This window comes from Triticum urartu, chromosome 6A, assembly GCF_056163025.1.
Source record: "Triticum urartu cultivar PI428250 chromosome 6A, HENAU_Tu73, whole genome shotgun sequence".
In the NCBI taxonomy this organism is placed as follows: domain Eukaryota; kingdom Viridiplantae; phylum Streptophyta; class Magnoliopsida; order Poales; family Poaceae; genus Triticum; species Triticum urartu.
In genome coordinates, this window is record NC_141878.1 from 467,977,757 (window position 1) to 467,999,300 (window position 21,544).

Sequence of the window (21,544 nt, forward strand, 5' to 3'; positions counted from 1 at the left end):
TTCCTTACGAACCCAACACCCTCTTTCCTCGGGTTTCGGTTCAGAATCTGCTTTTTGAGGACATCACATAGTGTCTGATGCCCTTTAAGACTTTTGTACATCCCTGTTTCAAGCAATGTCTTCAACCTAGCATTCTCATCAGCAATAGCGGTGGTATCCTCAGCAGAGGGGTTAGTTACCACATCAACAGTTGAAGATATTGCAACAGCAGTAGCAGTAGAACATTCAGCAACAGAAGTAGCATTATCACACTCAATGCATTTAAGACATGGTGGTTCAAATCCTTCTTGAGCGGAACTGATCTGTTTGGTGCGAAGTGACTCGCTTTCCTTTTGAAGATCTTCATGAGCCGCTCTCAATTTCTCAAGATCTTGCTTCCTTTGAAGATAATCATAGGAAAGCTTTTCATGAGTTGTTGAGAGAGTTTCATGACGACTTTCAAGTTCCTGATACTTAACGTGAAGATTTTTTATGTCTTCAATTAAGGATTCAGATCGAGTCATTTCAGCACCTAACAGATCATCGCTTCTGTCTAATAGTTTTTGAATATGTTCCATAGCTTTCTGTTGTTCAGTTGCAATTTTAGCAAGTGTTTTATAGCTGGGTTTTGAACCACAATCAGAGTCATCGTCACTAGATGTTTGATAGTGAGTAGTGTGTGTGTTTACCTTGGCACCACGTGCCATGAAGCAGTAGGTAGAAGCGGAGTAGTCCTTGTCATTTGCATCGGTGTCGGTGATGAAGTCATTATCTTCAGTGTTGAAGATGGACTTGGCAACGTATGCTGTAGCCAGACTTGCGACGCCTGAATCGGACTCCTCCTCAGACTCCACCTCCGCCTCCTCAGAAGCAGACTCCTCCTCTGAATCCATTTCCTTGCCAACAAACGCACGTGCCTTGACAGATGAGCTCTTCTTGTGTGATGAAGACTTTGAGGAAGACTTGGAAGAAGACTTTGAGTATTTCTTCTTCTTCTTCTTGTCGTCAGAGTCATATTCCTTGCTCTTCTTCTTCTTTTTGTTCTCATTGTCCCACTGTGGACACTCAGAAATGAAGTGGCCAAGTTTCTTGCACTTGTGACATGTTTTCTTCTTGTAGTCATGAGCAGAAGCTTCATCATTCCTTGAGCTTGATCGGGAAGACTTTCTGAAGCCTTTCTTCTTGGTGAATTTTTGGAACTTCTTGACAAGCATAGCAAGTTCCCTTCCAATGTCTTCAGGATCATTAGAACTGCTATCAGATTCTTCTTCAGATGAGGAGACAGCTTTTGCCTTCAGGGCACGAGTTCGCCCATAGTTTGGACCGTAGATATCTCTTTTCTCAGAAAGCTGAAACTCATGTGTGTTGAGCCTCTCAAGTATGTCAGACGGATCGAGTGTCTTGAAATCAGGACGTTCTTGAATCATCAGGGCTAGGGTATCAAACGAACTATCAAGTGATCTCAGTAGTGTCTTGATGACTTCATGTTTGGTGATCTCAGTAGCGCCAAGGGCTTGAAGCTCATTTGTGATGTCAGTGAGTCGGTCAAATGTGAGCTGGACATTCTCATTGTCATTTCGCTTGAAGCGGTTGAAGAGGTTGCGAAGGACACTGATTCTCTGATCTCTCTGGGTTGAGACGCCTTCATTGACCTTGGAGAGCCAGTCCCAGACCAGCTTAGATGTTTTCAAAGAACTCACACGGCCATACTGTCCTTTGGTCAGATGACCACAGATGATATTCTTGGCAGTAGAGTCCAGTTGAACGAATTTCTTGACATCAGCAGCAGTGACACCTTCCCCAGCCTTGGGAACGCCGTTCTCGACGACATACCATAGGTCGACGTCAATGGCTTCAAGATGCATGCGCATCTTATTCTTCCAGTAGGGATATTCAGTTCCATCAAAGACGGGGCACACAACGGAGACTTTAATTATCTCTGCACTCGACATAGCTAAAACTCCAGGTGGTTAAACCGAATCACACAGAACAAGGGAGCACCTTGCTCTGATACCAATTGAAAGTGCGTTATATCGACTAGGGGGGGGGGGGTGAATAGGCGATTTTTATGAAAGTCTTCAAAACATGGGAGTTATGAAGACAACCGATAGAAATAAACCTAATACCCTGCAGCGGAAGGTAGACTACACGAGGCAAGTCATAGTCACGTATTCAATAGAGTGAAGGCACAATGACTAATAGCACCAATGTAGTAAGGATCAGGTAGGAAGATATTGTGAAGCCAGACAGAACACGCAGTCACTCAGTGAAGACAAAAGATAGTGCAAACATACAATGACTTCACAAGGAGTAACAGTAAGTAAAGGGAAGGGAAGATGAAACCAGTGACTCGTTGAAGACAATGATTTGTTGGACCAGTTCCAGTTGCTGTGACAACTGTACGTCTGGTTGGGGCAGCTAGGTATTTAAACCTCAGGACACACAGTCCCGGACACCCAGTCCTGAACACGCAGCTCAGGACACCCAGTCCTCACCGTATTCCCCTTGAGCTAAGGTCACACAGACCTCGCCCAATCACTCTGGTAAGTCTTCAAGGTAGACTCCCAAACCTTCACAGACTTCGTTCACCGGCAATCCACAATGTCTCTTGGATGCTCAGAACGCGACGCCTAACCGGCTGGAGGATGCACAGTCCTCAAGTGTAATAAGTCTTCAGATCACACAGACAAGAAGACTTAAGTGATGCCTAATTCTCTTTGGCTCTGGGTGGTTAGGGCTTTATCCTCGCAAGGAATTCTCTCTCAAAGGCTTCGAGGTGGGTTGCTCTCAAACGACAAAAGCCGTACTCTGAATCTGAGCAGCCAACCATTTATGGTTGTAGGGGGTGGGCTATTTATAGCCACTTGGCAACCCGACCTGATTTGTCCGAAATGACCCTGGGTCACTAAGGAACTGACACGTGTTCCAACGGTCAAATATGAAACTCACACGGCAACTTTACTTGGGCTGCAAGCAAAGCTGACTTGTCCGACTCTGGACAAGATTCGCTCTCATAGTCTTCACTCAAAGACATAGGTTTTGTTTAAGCATCACTTCAGTCATTCTGACTGGTTCTCTTGGACCCCACTTAACAGTACGGTGGTTCCTATGACTCAACACAAAAGAGAAAGAACCACGAAGGATCTAAGTCTTCGAGCTCCATAGGCTTCATGTGGTGGCTTCTCTTGTCATAGTCTTCAATGTGAATATCTTCATATACCACCTTTGACTTCAATGTCTTCATACATTTTTAGGGGTCATCTCTGGTAGGAAAACCAAATCAATGAGGGACTTCTACCTGTGTTATCCTGCAATTCTCACAAACACATTAGTCCCTCAACTAGGTTTGTCGTCAATACTCCAAAACCAACTAGGGGTGGCACTAGATGCACTTACACTTAGATATATGGCCCGTGCGAATGCACGGGTTGACGACTAGTGGTTTTAATTGTAAATTTAATTTTATTCTTTTATTTATTTTCTTATGACCGACAATAGTAGTTCTTGATGTTGTATTAAGATTCCAACAAGAATCTATAAAGGGCTCTAAGGGAGAAAAAGAAAAGAAATGACTCGCAAAGCAAAGCGAACTTCGGATACTACTCATCAGTCAGAAGGCCAAAATATACACATACAAACTCCCAAACATTGCATGGCAAAGAGCTTTCTTCTGTTTAGAACTTAATAAGGTACTTGATCATTTATTCTAAGTTCATTAGTATGAGCGTTTTTTGTTTGGAACGATTGTTAAACTAGGTTTGTTCTAGGAAGTGCTATATATTTTTCTCCCGTGGCAACACAATTCTTCTTCATGCTGGAGTATTTGATGTGGGTGCTTATTGGGCTAAGGAGAGAATGATGAGTTTCTCATCCGTTGCTTAGTTTTTCTCCCGTTGCAACGCACGGGCATGTTTCCTAGTAGTAATTAAAAAGAAAACCCAAAAATATTTCTCGTTCTTCTTTTGCTTGTTGGGAGCTTTCCCGTGTAAATAGTTTTGTTTCTCTTCTTTGGGGTCGAGGGGAGAAGACCATAATGAAAATTTTGAGTGGCGCTCGTATGCATTATTGTTGATCTAACACAGAGCCCATATTACCTTGTCTTCTCCCTTGTATTGAATGCTTGCAGATTCCAGCTTAGTCCAATGCACGCGCACTATTATTATTATCCACACTATTCGGTTGTGCAAGTGAAAGGCAATAATGACGATATATGATGAACTTATTGAGATGAGAAAAGCTGGTATGAACTCGACCTCTCTTGTTTTTGTAAATATGATTAGTTCATCGTTCCTGATTCAGCCTATTATGAATGAAACATGTTTGCAATGACAATTAGAGATTATAGTTTCCCATGCCATGCTTAATTTTCTAGGAGTTTATAATGGTTTACCTTGCGTGCCAACATGCTATTAAAATGGTTGTGATGTGGTATGATAGGGTGGTATCCTCCTTTAAACGATTCGAGTGGCTTGACTTGGCACATGTTCACGCATGTAGTTGAAACAAATCAACATAGCCTCCCACGATATTTATGTTCATGGTGAATTATATCCTACTCATGCTTGCATTCAGTGTTGATTAATTTTAATGCATGTTCACGACTGTTGTCGCTCTCTAGCTGGTCGCTTCCCAGTCTCTTTCAAGCCTTCACTTGTACAAGCGGGAATACTGCTTGTGCATCCACTCCCATAAACCCCAAAATTTATTCCATATGAGTCCACCATACCTTCCTATATACGGTATCTACCCGCCGTTCCAAGTAAATTTGTATGTGCCAAACTCTAAACCTTCAAATAAAAATTCTATTTTGTATGCTCGAATAGCTCATGTATCAACTAGGGTTGTCTGTATGTTCCATGCTAGGCGGGTTATTCTCAAGAGGAGTGGACTCCGCTCCTCACTCACGAGGAAATGGCTGGTCACCGGGATGCCCAGTCGCATGCTCAAATCAAATCAAAATAATTGCAAACAAAACTCCCCTGGGATTGTTGTTAGTTGGAGGCACCCGTTGTTTCGGGCAAGCCATGGATTGATGCTTGTTGGTAGTGGGGGAGTATAAACTTTACCATTCTGCTTGGGAACCACCTATAATGTGTGTAGCATGGAAGATATCGAGATCTCTCAGTTGTTATGTTGACAATGAAAGTATACCGCTCAAAATATTATTCATCTCTATTTCAAAACCGAGCTCTGGCACCTCTACAAATCCTTGCTTCCCTCTACGAAGGGCTTATCCATTTACTTTTATGTTGATTCATCACCCTCTTATTAAAAAGCACTAGTTGGTGAGCACCGCTGTCATTTGCTTGTATTATTATTAGTTTACGTTGAATATGACTTGACTGGATCTCTTTTATCATGAATTACAATTTCCAGTCAGCCCTTGATCTTCAAGGGTGCTCTGCGTTTATGTTTTGCGGTCTCAGAAAGGGCTACCGAGATACCATCTTGTTATATCATATTATGATTGTTTTGAGAAAGTGTTGTCATCTGAGGTTTATTATTATTGCTCGCTAGTTGATTATGTCATTGATATGAGTAAATATGAGACCTAAATGTTATTGTGAATATGGTTAGTTCATAATCTTTGCTGAAAACTTGAATGCTGGCTTTACATATTTACAATAGCAAGAGCAAACAGAGTTTGTAAAAGTTTTTCTTTATCACTTTCAATTTATCAACTGAATTGCTTGAGGAGAAGCAAAGGTTTAAGCTTGGAAGAGTTGATACGTCTCCAACGTATCTACTTTTCCAAACACTTTTGCCCTTGTTTAGGACTCTAACTTGCATGATTTGAATGGAACTAACCCGGACTGACGATGTTTTCAGCAGAATTGCCATGGTGTTATTTTTGTGCAGAAATAGAAGTTCTTGGAATGACCTGAAAATCAATGGAGAATATTTTTGGAATATATAAAAAATACTGGCGAAAGAATCAACGTCAGGGGCCCACACCCTGTCCATGATGGTGGGGGCACGCCTACCCCCTGGGCGCACCCCCTGCCTTGTGGGCCCCCTGACGCTCCACCGACCTCAACTCCAACTCCATATATTCATGTTTGGGGAGAAGAAAATCAGAGAGAAGGATTCATCGCGTTTTGCGATACGGAGCCGCCGCCAAGCCCTAATCTCTCTCGGGAGGGCTGATCTGGAGTCCGTTCGGGGCTCCGGAGAGAGGAATCTGTCGCCATCATCATCATCAACCTTCCTCCATCACCAATTTCATGATGCTCACCGCCGTGCGTGAGTAATTCCATCGTAGGCTTGCTGGACGGTGATGGGTTGTATGATATTTATCATGTAATCGAGTTAGTTTTGTTAGGGTTTGATCCTTAGTATCCACTATGTTCTGAGATTGATGTTGCTATGACTTTGCTATGCTTAATGCTTGTCACTAGGGCCCGAGTGCCATGATTTCAGATCTGAACCTATTATGTTTTCATGAATATATGTGAGTTCTTGATCCTATCTTGCAAGTCTATAGTCACCTATTATGTGTTATGATCCGTTAACCCCGAAGTGACAATAATCGGGATACTTACCGGTGATGACCGTAGTTTGAGGAGTTCATGTATTCACTAAGTGTTAATGCTTTGGTCCGGTACTCTAATAAAAGGAGGCCTTAATATCCCTTAGTTTCCAATAGGACCCCGCTGCCATGGGAGGGTAGGACAAAAGATGTCATGCAAGTTCTTTTCCATAAGCATGTATGACTATATTCGGAATACATGCCTGCTTTACATTGATGAACTGGAGCTAGTTCTGTTTCACCCTATGTTATAACTATTGCATGAGGAACCGCATCCGACATAATTATCCATCACTGGTCCATTGCCTACGAGTTTTTCACATATTGTTCTTCGCTTATTTACTTTTCTGTTGCTACTGTTATAATCACTATAAAACCAAAACTATTACTTTTGCTACCATTACCGCTACTATCATATTACTTTGCTACTAAATACTTTGCTGCAGATATTAAGTTTTCTAGGTGTGGTTGAATTGACAACTCAGCTGCTAATACTTGAGAATATTCTTTGGCTCCCCTTGTGTTGAATCAATAAATTTGGGTTGAATACTCTACCCTCGAAAACTGTTGTGATCCCCTATACTTGTGGGTTATCACTCCGCGGTGACCTCAACCGTCTAGGGTGCTCAAACACCCAAGAGTAACAAGATCCGCAAGGGATTAGTGGGGGAATCAAATTTCTCTTGGTGGAAGTGTAGATCGGGGCCTTCTCAACCAATCCCTAGAAAATCAACAAGTTTGATTGGCTAGGGAGAGAGATCGGGTGAAAATGGAGCTTAGAGCAACAATGGAGCTTAGGGGTGGAAGAGGTGGTCAACTCGGAGAACAAGACTCCCCTTTTATAGTGAAAGAACAAATCCAACCGTTATCCACCAACTCAGCCTGCGACAAGCGGTACTACCGCACTAGACAAGCGGTACTACCGCAGGGGCCCGTGGTACTATCACGAAGCACTGCGGTACTACCGCTGGCACGACAGGGACTAAAACTAGTCCTGAAGCGCTAAGGCAGGGAGCGGTAGAACCGCTGGCGCGGTACTACTGCGCCCACCTTGCGGTACTACCGCAAGGCAATATTAGACAAGGCTGGGAAGGCACGGACATATAAAAATACATCCGTGGCAACTTCCGTTGAGTTACGATCTATGCAAAAAAACCGACACGGTACTACCGCAAGCCTGGAGCGTTACTACCACGTAGGCCGCGGATGTAAAAAATTACATCCGCCCCTACTTCCGCTCGTGCTGTTGTGCAGGTCTGAGGCCACGGTACTACCGCGTCCAAGAAATGGTACTACCGCGAGCTCCTGCGGTGCTACCGCGCTCATGGCCGGTACTACCGCAGGGGCCTGCGGTACTACCTCTCTGAGAAGCAGTACTACCGCATACCCTAGTTTAGCAGCACTAGGGATCCTTCATTTTGTAGAGATACGAAGAGACGGAGGATGCTCCAAGGAGCCAAAGGAAAGGTGGTGTAGAAAGGAACAGATGTGTACGTGATGATTCCACCCAAACCTTTCCAACGCAGACCCCCTCTTAATAGTACGGCTTTCCTGTGACTCAAATCCACCGAAAAGAAACGTAGAGAAACGTTGTTTCAATGATCTTCGAGGGGCACCGGATCGTCTTGTGCTTAGGCATGATATATCTGAAATGCTCATGCACACGATTAGTCCGCAAAAGCATTGCCATCAATCACCAAAACTACTAAGGGATAAATATGCCCTTACAATCTCCCCCTTTTTGGTGGATTGATGACAATATGGGATTTGCACATAGGAATATAAAATGAAGCATAGGCAAACTCAACATCTATAAAATATAGACGGGCTCCCCCTAGATGTGTGCACACTAGAGAAGTGCTTTGGACTGCATGACACACATACTAGGATCGACACTCCCCCAATATTTTATAGATGAGACATATCTTGCAATAAAATAACTAATACTAAGCAAGGAGGCAAGATAATAAACATGAGCATAAAGTAACTGGCACAAGATAGCATAAGCTCATAGGCTACTAAACATGAAAGACAATAAGATACACTAGAGTGCATATGTCTTACACCATATGAAAAGGAAATACGACTCACGAGCAAACCAAAACAAGCAAGGTTCAACAGAACAAAAGCAAAGCGACAAAGCAAGACAACACACGACATGACACAAGACTTGCAAATCCTACACTCTCTCCCCCTTTGGCATCGAGACACCAAAAAGGCAGAGAAGACCCCTATGACATAGGTGGTAGCTCAAGCTGGAGCAATCACTCATCACGCTCCTCGTCGGTCTCGGTAGCGGGGATGGTCTCCTCCTCAGACTCAGTCCACTGGTAGCCCTGCTTCGCCATCCATTCGGCCTCTGTAGTGATGTGCTTCTCGGACCCACTGGATATCTCCTCGCCAAACGTCCTCAAGATCCTCTTATCGCGGCGGCGACTCTCCTTGGAAGCAACATGGGTCCTGTACTGCCCCTTGGCTTGCATACAGAACAAAGCCTTCATCTTGGCCTTCAGCTTCTTAGCCCATGAGGGCTCAGTAGAGGGAGGAGCATACCCAGCAGAGTTGTCCTCATCCGTTCCTCCTCCTCAACCTCATCCTCATCCACGTCCATATGAGCAACCTCTGCCTCAGCACAGGTAGTGGTGTTAGCCCACTGAGGCTTGATGCGGAGCTTGATGGGCTCATGATGGGTCCAGTCAGGGGCCTCAAACTCATCATTGGGATAGAGCTTCTCCCAAGTCTTCGAGATCAGGTGAAACAGGTAAGGACCATAGATTGGTACCTTATGGTTGAACACCACAAACCGTAGCTCACACCACATGATATGTGAGACATCAAGTGGTTGCGTCTGAACACGACGCGCCTCCTCACAGATGAGCATCATATTCACGAGATAGGCATGTACCTTATCATTGTCACCAATACGTGGAAAGAGGGAGTTGTGGAAGATCCGATGCATGATGTCAAGGAATGGGTTCAGCACCCACGCCTTATTGCCATTGGGAAGCTGCTTCTCAACATAGTATTGCTGAAACTTGTTCTTGTTGGCGGACTCGGGGTTGGCATGAGGGCGAACACCAACGTGTGAGTTGAGCCCCTCATCACGAACCTATAGCAGATCCATGAACTCCTTCCATTTAGCGGTCGTCTGTTGTCCATTGGTCATCCACGTCATGGTTCGTGCCTCATCAGTATGGAGGTGGACCGAGGCAAAGAACTGAGCCACAATCTCAGGGTCAAAGTACAAGTGGAAAGTGATCAAGTCCTCAATGCCAAACTACTCCACCAGGTCCAAAGCCTCACCAAAATATGCCTGGTGCTTATCCTGCCTCATATGATTCATGACAATACAGTGCACGTCCACGTAGATGTTCTGCTTGGCCTTGATCACATCCAGATAGGTAAGATTATGCTGCTTGGTCCAGAACAACTCATTCCCTCTGAAGTTTGCATGGGGATTCACATAGGGGTTGATCTTCCTTCGAGTGACAAACTCAGCTAGTGGCATCTCATCCATGCCCATTTTTGGCTCCTTGGTCTTGGTTAAGGTTGACTTGGTTCTGCGTTGGGGGGCATTGGAGCCCTCTAGAGCCTCATCTTGGTTGCGCACGCGCTTCGAGCCCGTGTCGCGGACGGGATTCGACCGACGGACATTGGAACCGGAGCCACCACCTATGACACACAACACAAGAACACGCAAGAGAAGCGAGAAGGATTATTGCAAAGACGAGGGCCAAAACCAAATGAAACAAGCAAGCACGAGATTCGGAAGGACAAAACAGCGAAGTTTGGAAATCTACGATAGTATCGGACCAGCTTACGGAAGTAAAAAAAATTACAGCCGCGCGAGTCACGGTAGTACTGTGCTGGGGTGGCACGGTACTACCGCGCCTTGAGCGGAAGTAATTTTTTTACTTCCGCGCCCCGAGTGGTAGTACCGCTCCAGAGAAGCGGTAGTACCGCGCCAGGCTGTTCTTGGGTGTGTATGCGGTAGTACCGCTCTAGCGGAGCGGTAGTACCGCACGCATTGGAAGACCACAAGAACGGTGGATCTGGATGCAGATATGGAACACAAACAACCGCAGCACTGGATCGGTACTGCCGTTGATCAAACTATGATGTTGTATCACTCCAAAACACATGATTACTGCACTAACAATATCCTACACTCCCCTCTAGCAAAGATTTAGCCAAAAATCTGATGAACTACACAAGCATCTCCCCAAGACCTAGAAGCACAAGAACGGAACAAAACGGGAAGAACTTGGGGAAATACCTAGGTCCATGGCAAGAGGACGAGGTGGGGAGCGATCCCACCGGCCGAAATGCGAGGAGAGCAGCCGGAGATGGAGATCCGGCAAGGTCCTCCGGCGCCGTTCTTGGGCAGGAGAGAGAGAGACGGGGTGGGGAAAGAGATGAATGGGTATGGGGGAGTTAGAACTCTCCCTGCCCCGCTCTTAACCCCCACCCGCTCACGAAGGCGCGGTAGTACTGCGGGTCCTCGCGGTAGTACCGCCCAGGCGGAAGTACCGCTCCTCCAGCGGCGGTAAAAAATTACTGCCGCGATGGAGGCGATAGTACCGTGTCGTGGACGCAGCTGTGCTACCACAAAGCAGCCCACCTCCTGCGGTAGTACCGTGGCATGCCACGGTAGTACCGTACCCTAAGAAAGTGCAAGTCTCGCAAAAAGAGAGGGAAACGGCCTTTGCAATGCAACCTTCACGTAACCGAACACACACACAAGAGAGGCGAACACACGAGGCAACTCAAACACGCGCACGGCAAAAAGAGAAAGGCAAAAGACAACAAGAACCAAACACGAAACACAACCTCTCCAAGGAGAGGGCGGTGGCCGGAGCCACCTATGTTTGAGTCAATTGGTATGGCACCGCGAAGAATTATCCTTGGGCCCATGACCAAAACTCGTCTTTGAAGCACAAGTACCATCAAAAATGGCTGAAAGAGTTGATCGATTTATGCATAATGGGGGGAGGGAGAGTTCATTGACAGAACAACACTACCCCTATGTCCATGCCTACACCTAAACAAGATATCAAGTTGAGTATGGTGGGGTGTGCAAGGGTTCAAGCCACATTGCTCGAATCAATGATATTTAGCTCATGCCTTAACTCGCGAAATCTTGCTTCATCCAAAGGCTTCGTGAAGATATCTGCAAGGTTATCATGAGTGTTGACATAGTTGAGCTCGATCTTCCCTCGCTTAATATGATCCCGGATGAAGTGATACCAAATCTCAATATGCTTCGTCTTGAAGTGTTGCACCGAGTTGAGAGAAATCTTGATGGCACTTTCATTGTCACACCAAAGAGCCACTTTGTCACAAATGACATTGTAATCCTTTAAAGTTTGCCTCATCCATAGTTGTCGGTGTCAAAACTGGCGGATCTCGGGTAGGGGGTCCTGAACTGTGCGTCTAAGGCGGATGGTAACAGGAGGCAGGGGACATGATGTTTTACCCAGGTTTGGGCCCTCTTGATGGAGGTAATACCCTACGTCGTGCTTGATTGTTCTTGATAATATGAGTAGTACAAGAGTTGATCTACCACGAGATCGAAGAGGCTAAACCCTAGAAGCTATCCTATGGTATGATTGTTGTTGTCCTACGGACTAAAACCCTCCAGTTTATATAGACACCGGAGGGGGCTAGGGTTACACAAGGTCGGTTACAAAGGAGGAGATATACATATCCGTATTGCCTAGCTTGCCTTCCACGCCAAGTAAAGTCCCATCCGGACACGAGACGAAGTCTTCAATCTTGTATCTTCATAGTCCAACAGTCCGGCCAAAGGATATAGTCCAGCTGTCCGGAGACCCCCTAATCCAGGACTCCCTCAGTAGCCCCCGAACCAGGCTTCAATGACGTCAAGTCCGACACGTAGTATTGTCTTCGGCATTGAAAGGCAGGTTCTTCTCCAAATTTTGAATGTTTGTCAAGTAGTGTCCGGCACCATAAATGTTGGACTTCTTGGCTTCTGCGCCCAATAAGGGCTATCTTCCACGCGTCGAATGAATACGAGGAGCTAGGGCGTTTTTCCGTTCGCCCCCCTAGCCAGATAAATAAATTGTCTATTAAAGGGATGGGGATTCTTAGATCCAATCCATACCATCCTCCCACAGCAAGAATCCGTCGGAGCGCGCTTCGGAAAAATCCACTCCAACATGGCCGACCACCGCAGCTCCTCCTCTCGCCCCCGTAGCCCTAAGCCCGGTGATTGGGAGAGGTGTTCTGTCTCACACAGTCGATTAGTCGAACTGCAGACTCAAGGATTTCTCCCTCCAGTGTATATGGTTCCCGTCCGAGCCGGGCTCGCCATCTACAATGGCGGGGAGCAAGCGGAGAGCTTCCCCAGCCCCTCTACGGGGGAGTGGGTGTGCCTTGTTCCTTACTTATTAAGGGGACTCGGATTTTCGATTCATCCGTTCCTCCGCGGGCTCCTGGAGTTTTACGACCTCCAACTACATAATTTCACCCCTGCTTCCATATTACACATCACCGGCTATGTTGCCCTTTGCGAGTTATTCCTGGGCTGCGAGTCTCATTTCGAGCTGTGGAAAAGGTTATTTTGCCTCGTCCCCCGCACACAGAAGGGGTCACTTTATCAAGTGGGCGGAGCCGAAATATGGCGCATCGCCGAAACCGGATACCTGTCCGGTACTCCGAAGAAGACGTCAGAAGAGTGGCCTTCGGAATGGTTTTATATGGAGGACGTCCCCCTTCCGGACCCTGTTTGGCGGGGTCTTCCTGAGTTCAACAATGCTCCTCTGAAGAAACGCCGAAGCTGGCGCCCACGGAGCCCCCAGGAGGAAGACAACGGAGAAGTCCTCTACCTGATGAACCAGATTAAAGCGCTGGCTCAATCAGGATTGACAGTAATCGAGGTTCTATCAATATGCATAATGCGGGGAGTGTAGCCACTTCAATATCAAGGGCACCCCCTGTGGTGTTTTAACGGGGAAGATGATGCCACCCGTTGCGGGTGTAAGGGACCGGACACCGCTGCTGCTTTAGCAAAAATTCTGTCCGAGTTGTTCAAGGGAGAGGAAGAGGAGTTCATCCGCATCAAGCCACGGGATGGATTCTCCATGTACAATCCTCCAAGCTGGGTGAGTTATATCTCCTTACTCACATTCTTCCCGCATTCTTTGTCGTAGGTACTCACCTTGCCATTTTATGGCAGGAACTGTGAAAAGCCATAAGGGAGGTCAACAGCCCACTCCATAACCAGAGGACCCTGACCGGGCCCTCGGTCCCGGACTCTAAGAAGATCCGGACATATTCGTGGAGCTGATAGACAGGCAGTTCTATCAATTGAGCTATGATGACGCCATGGTGGCCATTACGGCCGACTATCCCAGACTGCTCCCTGCGTCGCACGTAAGAAAAAACAAAATCCCAACTCCAAAAACTAGGATCCCCTTTTAGACACTTCACCTACCATATACATATGGTGTTTTACAGGGAAGGCATTCGGGACGCCATGCCGAACCCACAGCAACTCGCCAACAAGAGGCACCGAGGCCGAGTAGGCCAAAAAGGAAGGCAGTCAGGACGGAGACGCCAGCGCAGAGGTATGACAAAAACCTCGCTCCATGGTCGTCGTCTTTCTCAAAATGTAATGACGTCCATGTTTCTCTAATAGAAAAAACGCTCGCCGGAATATGTCCGGAGAGGCTGCCGATCATGCTTCCACCAGTCGGGCTCCAGGGCCAGACATAGAGGCGGAAGCCGACATGGGGCGGACGCTGGATACTCCTCCTACAAAGGATGCGGATAGACTGTCCGCTACAAATTCAGAAGTGGAGAGCGCCATGAATCATAGGCGTCATCGGGCCGTACTCCGCTGGTATCTATCATCGTCGCAGATCAATGTTGCAGATCTAACAGTAGATATTGCAGATGACTCCGGAGAGAATCCGGAGGACCAGCATGTCGTACGACAGCTAAAGGCTGGCGAACGCGTGCTGACTAAGGTTAGGCGAGAGAAAAACAATCTCCAAGACGCCAATACCAAGCTGAGCGTGGAACTGAAAGATGTTCGAGCCCAGCTTGCGGACTCCGATAAGGAGAATAAGCGGCTTCGACACGGCATTTTCAGTAAGTGCTTGAACGAACCCTTAAAAGGGTGCGGCGAAGAAGCCGGCTAACAGAGTTATGTCTACAGGTGTGCTGACGGGTCGTCCCGCGGAGGAGATGCCCGGGTCTGCGGGTGATCTTCTACCCGAGCTCTCACAACTGCACGAACAAGTTCGGCAGGTGATGCAAGGTGTTGCCCAGGCCTTGTGGCCATCCATCTCCCTGCCAGAAGGCATTGGAGAGCTTGTGGAGAAGCTCAAGGGAGCACGGCGGCGCTTCCAATTATGGAAGATATTGGCCTGCCGTCAAGGTGCCAGGGAGGCCCGAGCCATGGTGAAGACGCGGTATACCAAGGCTGACCCAAACCACATGGCCGAGGTCGGACCTGTGGGGCCCGATGGGAAAGAGATCCCCGTTAGCTTAGTGTATGGGCAAGTAGAATTAGCCGCAAAGTATTCCCAACAGGATTGTAGGCTAGACAGCATGTTGGATGGTATAGAAGAGGAATTTAGTCAGTCTACATGACTATGTAATTAAAGTGACATGTATAATGCCTTCTAGCCGGATTGTAAATCATTTGTCATGGCGGACCTTTTCGCTTCAACCTCGGGACCCAATAGTCTGGAGTGTATCCGAATACCCGCTCAGTTATATAAGAACAGGGGTATGCGTGGAAACCAGGCGTAGGGGTCATTAGTGCCTAAACAGACAAGTATCCAACTAGTTATGTTATATTACATGGGTAGTAAGAAACATCTTCCAGGGAGAATAGTTCCGTTAAGGGTTCCTTTCCCTGGGTACGCATGCCCTAAAGTGCATGTCCGGACTGCGAGAGGAGACGCAGGTAAAAACATCTGGGGGCACATATGGAAAATAAATAAAAGTCATATTTTGTTCACCGACCGAATATTCCCTTAAGAACACTAGCTTTCGGCTTCACCCAGTCTGAGGTACACATCCGGCTGACCCGGCAGTAACAATCGTAGAGGTGCTCCCCTATGCCCTAGCCGAATTAACGGGGACGTAGGGCATAAATACAAGAGCCAGACAACCCAGCTTGGCCAAAACTGAAGTCATATCGATGCATATAATGGCGAAGAAAAGGTACATGCGGAAGAATAACACATGTGCGGGGCATGAAGCCTAGATGAATAATTAAGCTTCTGTGTAAGAAGCCCCCAGGTATAATGAGCGCGGTTAGCGCGTCAATAGTGTGCAAGCAAGGCACAAGTTGGCCCTTGAAGGCCTTGAGAAAGAATAAAAGAAAGGAAGAGAAAAAAGACAAATAATGTATATGCCAAAAAATGGATAGAGGAAGGAGACGCACATAGAGTCCGGCACTAGGCATAGAATCTTCGGAGCCTGGCTGCGTTCCATGGGTTCGGCTCAAGTCGATTATTCGATGCATCCCACAGACGGTACGCTCCACCAGTCAGAACTTGGTCAATAATGAAGGGACCTTCCCATTTGGGCTCGAGCTTGGTCTTTTTCTTCTCCGGCAGGCGTAGAACTAGCTCGCCAATGTTATAAGTTTTGGCCCGTACTTCTCTGCTTTGGTATCTGCGAGCCTGTTGCTGATAGAATGCGGAACGGGCTTTTGCCACGTCGCGCTCCTCCTCCAGGGTGTCCAGACTGTCCTGCCGATCGAGCTCGGCTTCTCTTTCTTCATACATGCGCACTCGAGGTGAGTCATGAATTATGTCGCAGGGCAGAACCGCCTCTACGCCATACACCATAAAGAAGGGTGTGTATGCGGTAGTGCGATTCGGCGTGGTCCGCAGCCCCCAGAGTACGGAGTCGAGCTCCTCTACCCAGTGCGTGTTAGACTCCTTTAAGGACCGCACTAATCTGGGTTTGATGCCGCTCATGATAAGACCATTTGCTCGCTCAACTTGGCCGTTAGTTTGTGGGTGATAGACAGAGGCATAATCGAGCTTAATGCCCATGTTGGTGCACCAGAGTTTTAGCTCGTCGGCCATGAAGTTCGTGCCATTGTCAGTGATGATGCTGTGGGGGACGCCATAACGGTGTACAACCCCGGATATGAAGTCTATCACCAGTCCGGATTCGGCCGTTTTAACAGGTTTGGCTTCTATCCATTTGGTGAATTTATCCACCATGACCAGTAAGTATTTTTTCTTATGGGTTCCCCCTTTAAGGGGTCCAACCATGTCAAGCCCCCAGACCGCGGAGGGCCAGGTAATGGGGATTGTTTGGAGGGCGGTGGGTGGCATGTGGCTTTGGTTTGCAAAAAGCTGGCAACCGACGCATCGTTGGACCAAGTCCTGTGCATCTACCCGGGCCGTCGGCCAATAAAAACCTGTACGGAAGGCCTTGCTTACAAGGGCCCGAGCTGCGGCGTGGTGGCCGCCGAGTCCGGCATGAATTTCTGCCAAAAGCTTCCGCTCTTCCTCTCCGGAGATGCACCTTTGAAGGACTCCGGTAGTGCTTTTTTTATACAGCTCTCCCTCGTGGACCTTGTGGGCTTTAGATCGCCGCACTATGCAGCGTGCCTCATTTTGGTCCTCGGGAAGTTCCTGCCTAGGTAGGTAGGCCAGGAATGGTTCTGTCCACGAGGCGATGATGGCCATTATTACGTGGGCTGGAGGTGTTATTTCGGTGGCAGAGCCTCCGATTATGTCAGATGTTCGGTATCGGGTATTTTGGCCAGGTCCGGACTATTGTTACCGGTGTCCCCTTCCCATACCATGGATGGCTTAAACAACCTCTCCAAAAAGATGTTGGGGGGACCGCATCGCGTTTTGCGCCGATGCGGGCGAGGATATCTGCCGCCTGATTGTTTTCCCGAGCCACATGGTGAAATTTGAGCCCCTCGAACCGAGCTAACATCTTTAGGATAGTGTTGCGATAGGCCGCCATCTTCCGATCCTTGGCATCAAAGTCTCCATTTATTTGGGATATTGCGAGGTTCGAATCCCCACACACCTCCAGGCGTTGAATGCCCATGGAGACTGCCATCCGAAGACCATGTAACAGGGCTTCGTATTCGGCTGCGTTGTTGGAGTTTGTATACAGTATCTGTAGTACATATTGAACTATATCTCCGGTTGGGGACGTCAGGATGACGCCAGCCCCCAGACCAGCCAGCATTTTGGAGCCGTTGAAGTGCATGATCCAATTGGAGTATGCGCCATACTCTTTAGGGGGTTCGACTTCCGTCCATTCGGCGACAAAGTCGGCCAATACTTGCGATTTAATGGCTCGCCGGGGTTTGTATGTTATGTCGAACGGGAGGAGCTCAATGGCCCATTTGGCAATCCGGCCCATGGCGTCGCGGTTGTTTATAATATCATTAAGTGGCACTTCCCAGGCTACTGTAATTGAACACTCTTGAAAGTAGTGTCGCAGCTTCCGGGATGCCATGAATACCGCATAGGCTATCTTTTGATAATGTGGGTACCGTGATTTGCATGGAGTGAGGACAGTGGATACATAATATACTGGCTTTTGAAGGGGGAATTTATGTCCATCCGTTTCTCGTTCGATGACGAACACTGCGCTTACAACCTGATGAGTTGCCGCAATGTATAACAGCATTGGTTTGCCGATGTTTGGCGCGACCAGGATTGGGTTGGTTGCCAGTATGGCTTTTATTTCTTCCAATCCGGCTGTGGTAGTGTCCGTCCACTCGAAGTGTTCGGTGCGCCGAAGGAGGCGATAAAGGGGTAATGCCTTTTCTCCTAAGCGGGAGATAAAGCGGCTTAGAGCCGCCACACATTCGGTTAATTTCTGGATTTGTTTGAGGTTCGTTGGTATAGCCAACTGTGACAGAGCTCAGATTTTGGCCGGATTTGCTTCAATTCCTCTACTGGAGACAATGAAACCCAGGAGCTTTCCGGCTGGTACACCAAAAACACATTTTTCAGATTGAGCTTGATGTCGTATGTTCAGAGGTTGTCGAATGTGAGCCTCAAGTCATCTATTAGAGAGTCGACGTGTTTGGTTTTGACGACCACACCATCTACGTATGCGCTGATATGTTGCATCGGCGTTTTTGAGCCCAAAAGGCATTGTGTCGAAACAGAAGGGGCCGTATGGTATGATAAATGTCGTTGCGGCTTGGTCGGACCCCGCCATCTTGATTTGGTGGTAGCCGGAGTATGCATCGAGGAAACACAATGAATCGTGTCCTGCGGTAGCATCGATAATTTGATCGATGTGGGGGAGGGGGAAGGGATCCTTTGGGAAAGCCTTGTTGAGGTCCTTGAAATCGACACATAGGCGCCAGGATTTGTCCTTCTTTGGTACCATTACCAGGTTTGCTAGCCAGTCCGGATGTTTTATTTCTCTAATGAATCCGGCCTCCAATAACTTGGCTAGTTCCTCTCCCATAGCTTGTCTCTTAGGTTCATAGAAACGCCGAAGAGCCTGCTTGACCGGCTTGAATCCCTTCAGAATATTAAGGCTGTGTTCGGCCAGCCTGCATGGGATTCCTGGCATGTCTGAGGGGTGCCAGGCGAATATGTCCCAATTCTCGCGTAGGAACTCTCGTAGTGCGGCGTCCACAATGGGGTTTAACTGTGCCCCGATGGAGGCTATTTTTGTAGGGTCTGTTGGGTGGACTTGGAATTTGACAATTTCATCCGCTGGTTTAAAAGAGGTGGACTTGGATCTCTTGTCAAGTATCACGTCGTCCCTGTCCACTATGGAGCGCAGCGCAGTTAATTCCTCGGCCGCAAGGGCTTCGGATAATGCCTCGAGGGCCAATGCGGTTGTTTTGTTTTCAGCGCGGAGTGCTATGTCCGGATCACTAGCGAGAGTGATGATTCCGTTGGGCCCGGGCATTTTGAGCTTCATGTACCCGTAATGGGGTATAGCTTGGAAGATCGTGAACGCCTCCCGCCGTAAAAGGGCGTGGTATCTGCTACTGAACGGGGCCACTTGGAATGTAATTTCTTCGGACCTATAGTTCTCCAGCGTGCCGAATACCACATCTAGTGTGATTTTCCCAGCACAGCGTGCTTCCCGACTGGGGATGATTCCTCTGAAGGTTGTGCTGCTTTGCTCAATGCGGTTCCAGTCTATTTCCATTTTTTGAAGAGTTTCCTCATAGATGAGGTTTAATCCACTGCCGCCGTCCATGAGTACTTTGGTGAGTCGAAAGCCGTCCACAATTGGACTGAGGACCAGTGCAGCTGGTGCTCGGGCTGTTCGGAATTTAGGTTCATCACGGGCATTGAAGGTAATAGCCGTGTCACTCCATGGATTTATTGCTGCCGCGTGGCAGATTTCGGCAAGGCTGCGGAGTGTTCGCTTGCACCTATTATTTGATGCGAAGGTTTCAAAGACTGTTAATACCGTATTGTTATCCCCGGGATGGTGCTCTGTGGCATCTGGGATGAGAAGATCCTCACCACTTTTGGCCACCTGCCGGAGTACCCAACATGCTCTAAGGATGTGTGTTGGTATGGTATCCGCTGTACTATGAATTTTGCAGGGTCCGTTGAGCCATCCCTCCAATACGGTTCCACGCCCTGTAGAGGGTCTTTGCTTCTTTGTAATTAACTTGGGTGTCTTATGATAGTGCACCCTTTTACTTCGGACTGGGTGTATATTCGGAGCCGGATTATCCCAAAATTTCGTTTCGGTTTTCCAGGCGCTTTCCATCGTACAGTACTTTCATACTATGGATGCCAAGTCGGCGAAGCGTGATATGTCACCGCGACTTATGGCATTAAGGATTCTCTTGTTCGTGCAATTATTGCAGAAAAATAAGACTGTGTCTTCCTCGCGACAGTCCTTAACCTTGTTCATCACAAGGAGGAATCTGGCCCAATAATGATGTATTGTTTCCTGGGGCGCTTGCCTGATGTGGGAAAGATCGTTTATACTTGGGTGGGTGGCTTTGAGTCCGAACCCTTACCTGATCTGAGACCCTGGGGCCGAGGGGTTTCCAATCTTGGAAGTTCGGGTTTCGGGATATTGCCCGATAAGTCTGGCCCGCCGCCTGACTCTAGGTTCAGGGCTTGGGTGATGTCCTCCCATAAGCGGGTATCCGGCTCGGAGAGCTCAGGAATCCGGACATAGTTAGTCCTCAAAATAGAGGAAGAATCGCCGCATTGTTCCTCCACCACCGCAATATGATGGGTGACCGGTGGAGAGTTAATCTCCCTTTGATCGGGTTTAAGCCCAATCCGATCATAGTCCGTAGCGACTCCCAAGGCGGCAATGCGATCCAAGAGCTTGTTTAGGGATGAGAGCTTCATTGGATCCATTTGCTCAGCAAATTCCGAGCCGACGTGGAGGCTGTTTTCGATGACCCGAGAAGTCATCGTCGGTGCAGCAGCCGAACGAGCGGTCATGATGAAACTGCCTAGCCGGAGAGTTTGGCCGACAGCCAGGGCTCCCGCTGCGGTAATGTTGTTTTTAACAACGAGACGAGGCATCCTTCCTTACGGTGATGGCACAGTGGAACTCTCAATGAAAGCACCAACGTCGGTGTCAAAACCGGCGGATCTCGGGTAGGGGGTCCCGAACTGTGCCTCTAAGGCGGATGGTAACAGGAGGCAGGGGACACGATGTTTTACCTAGGTTCGGGCCCTCTTGATGGAGTTAATACCCTACGTCGTGCTTGATTGTTCTTGATAATATGAGTAGTACAATAGTTGATCTACCACGAGATCGAAGAGGCTAAACCCTAGAAGCTAGCCTATGGTATGATTGTTGTTGTCCTACGGACTAAAACCCTCTAGTTTATATAGACACCGGAGGGGGCTAGGGTTACACAAGGTCGGTTACAAAGGAGGAGATATACATATCCGTATTGCCTAGCTTGCCTTCCACGCCAAGTAAAGTCCCATCCGGACACGAGATGAAGTCTTCAATCTTGTATCTTCATAGTCCAACAGTCCGGCCAAAGGATATAGTCCGGCTGTCCGGAGACCCCCTAATCCGGGACTCCCTCAATAGTAGTTGTGCACA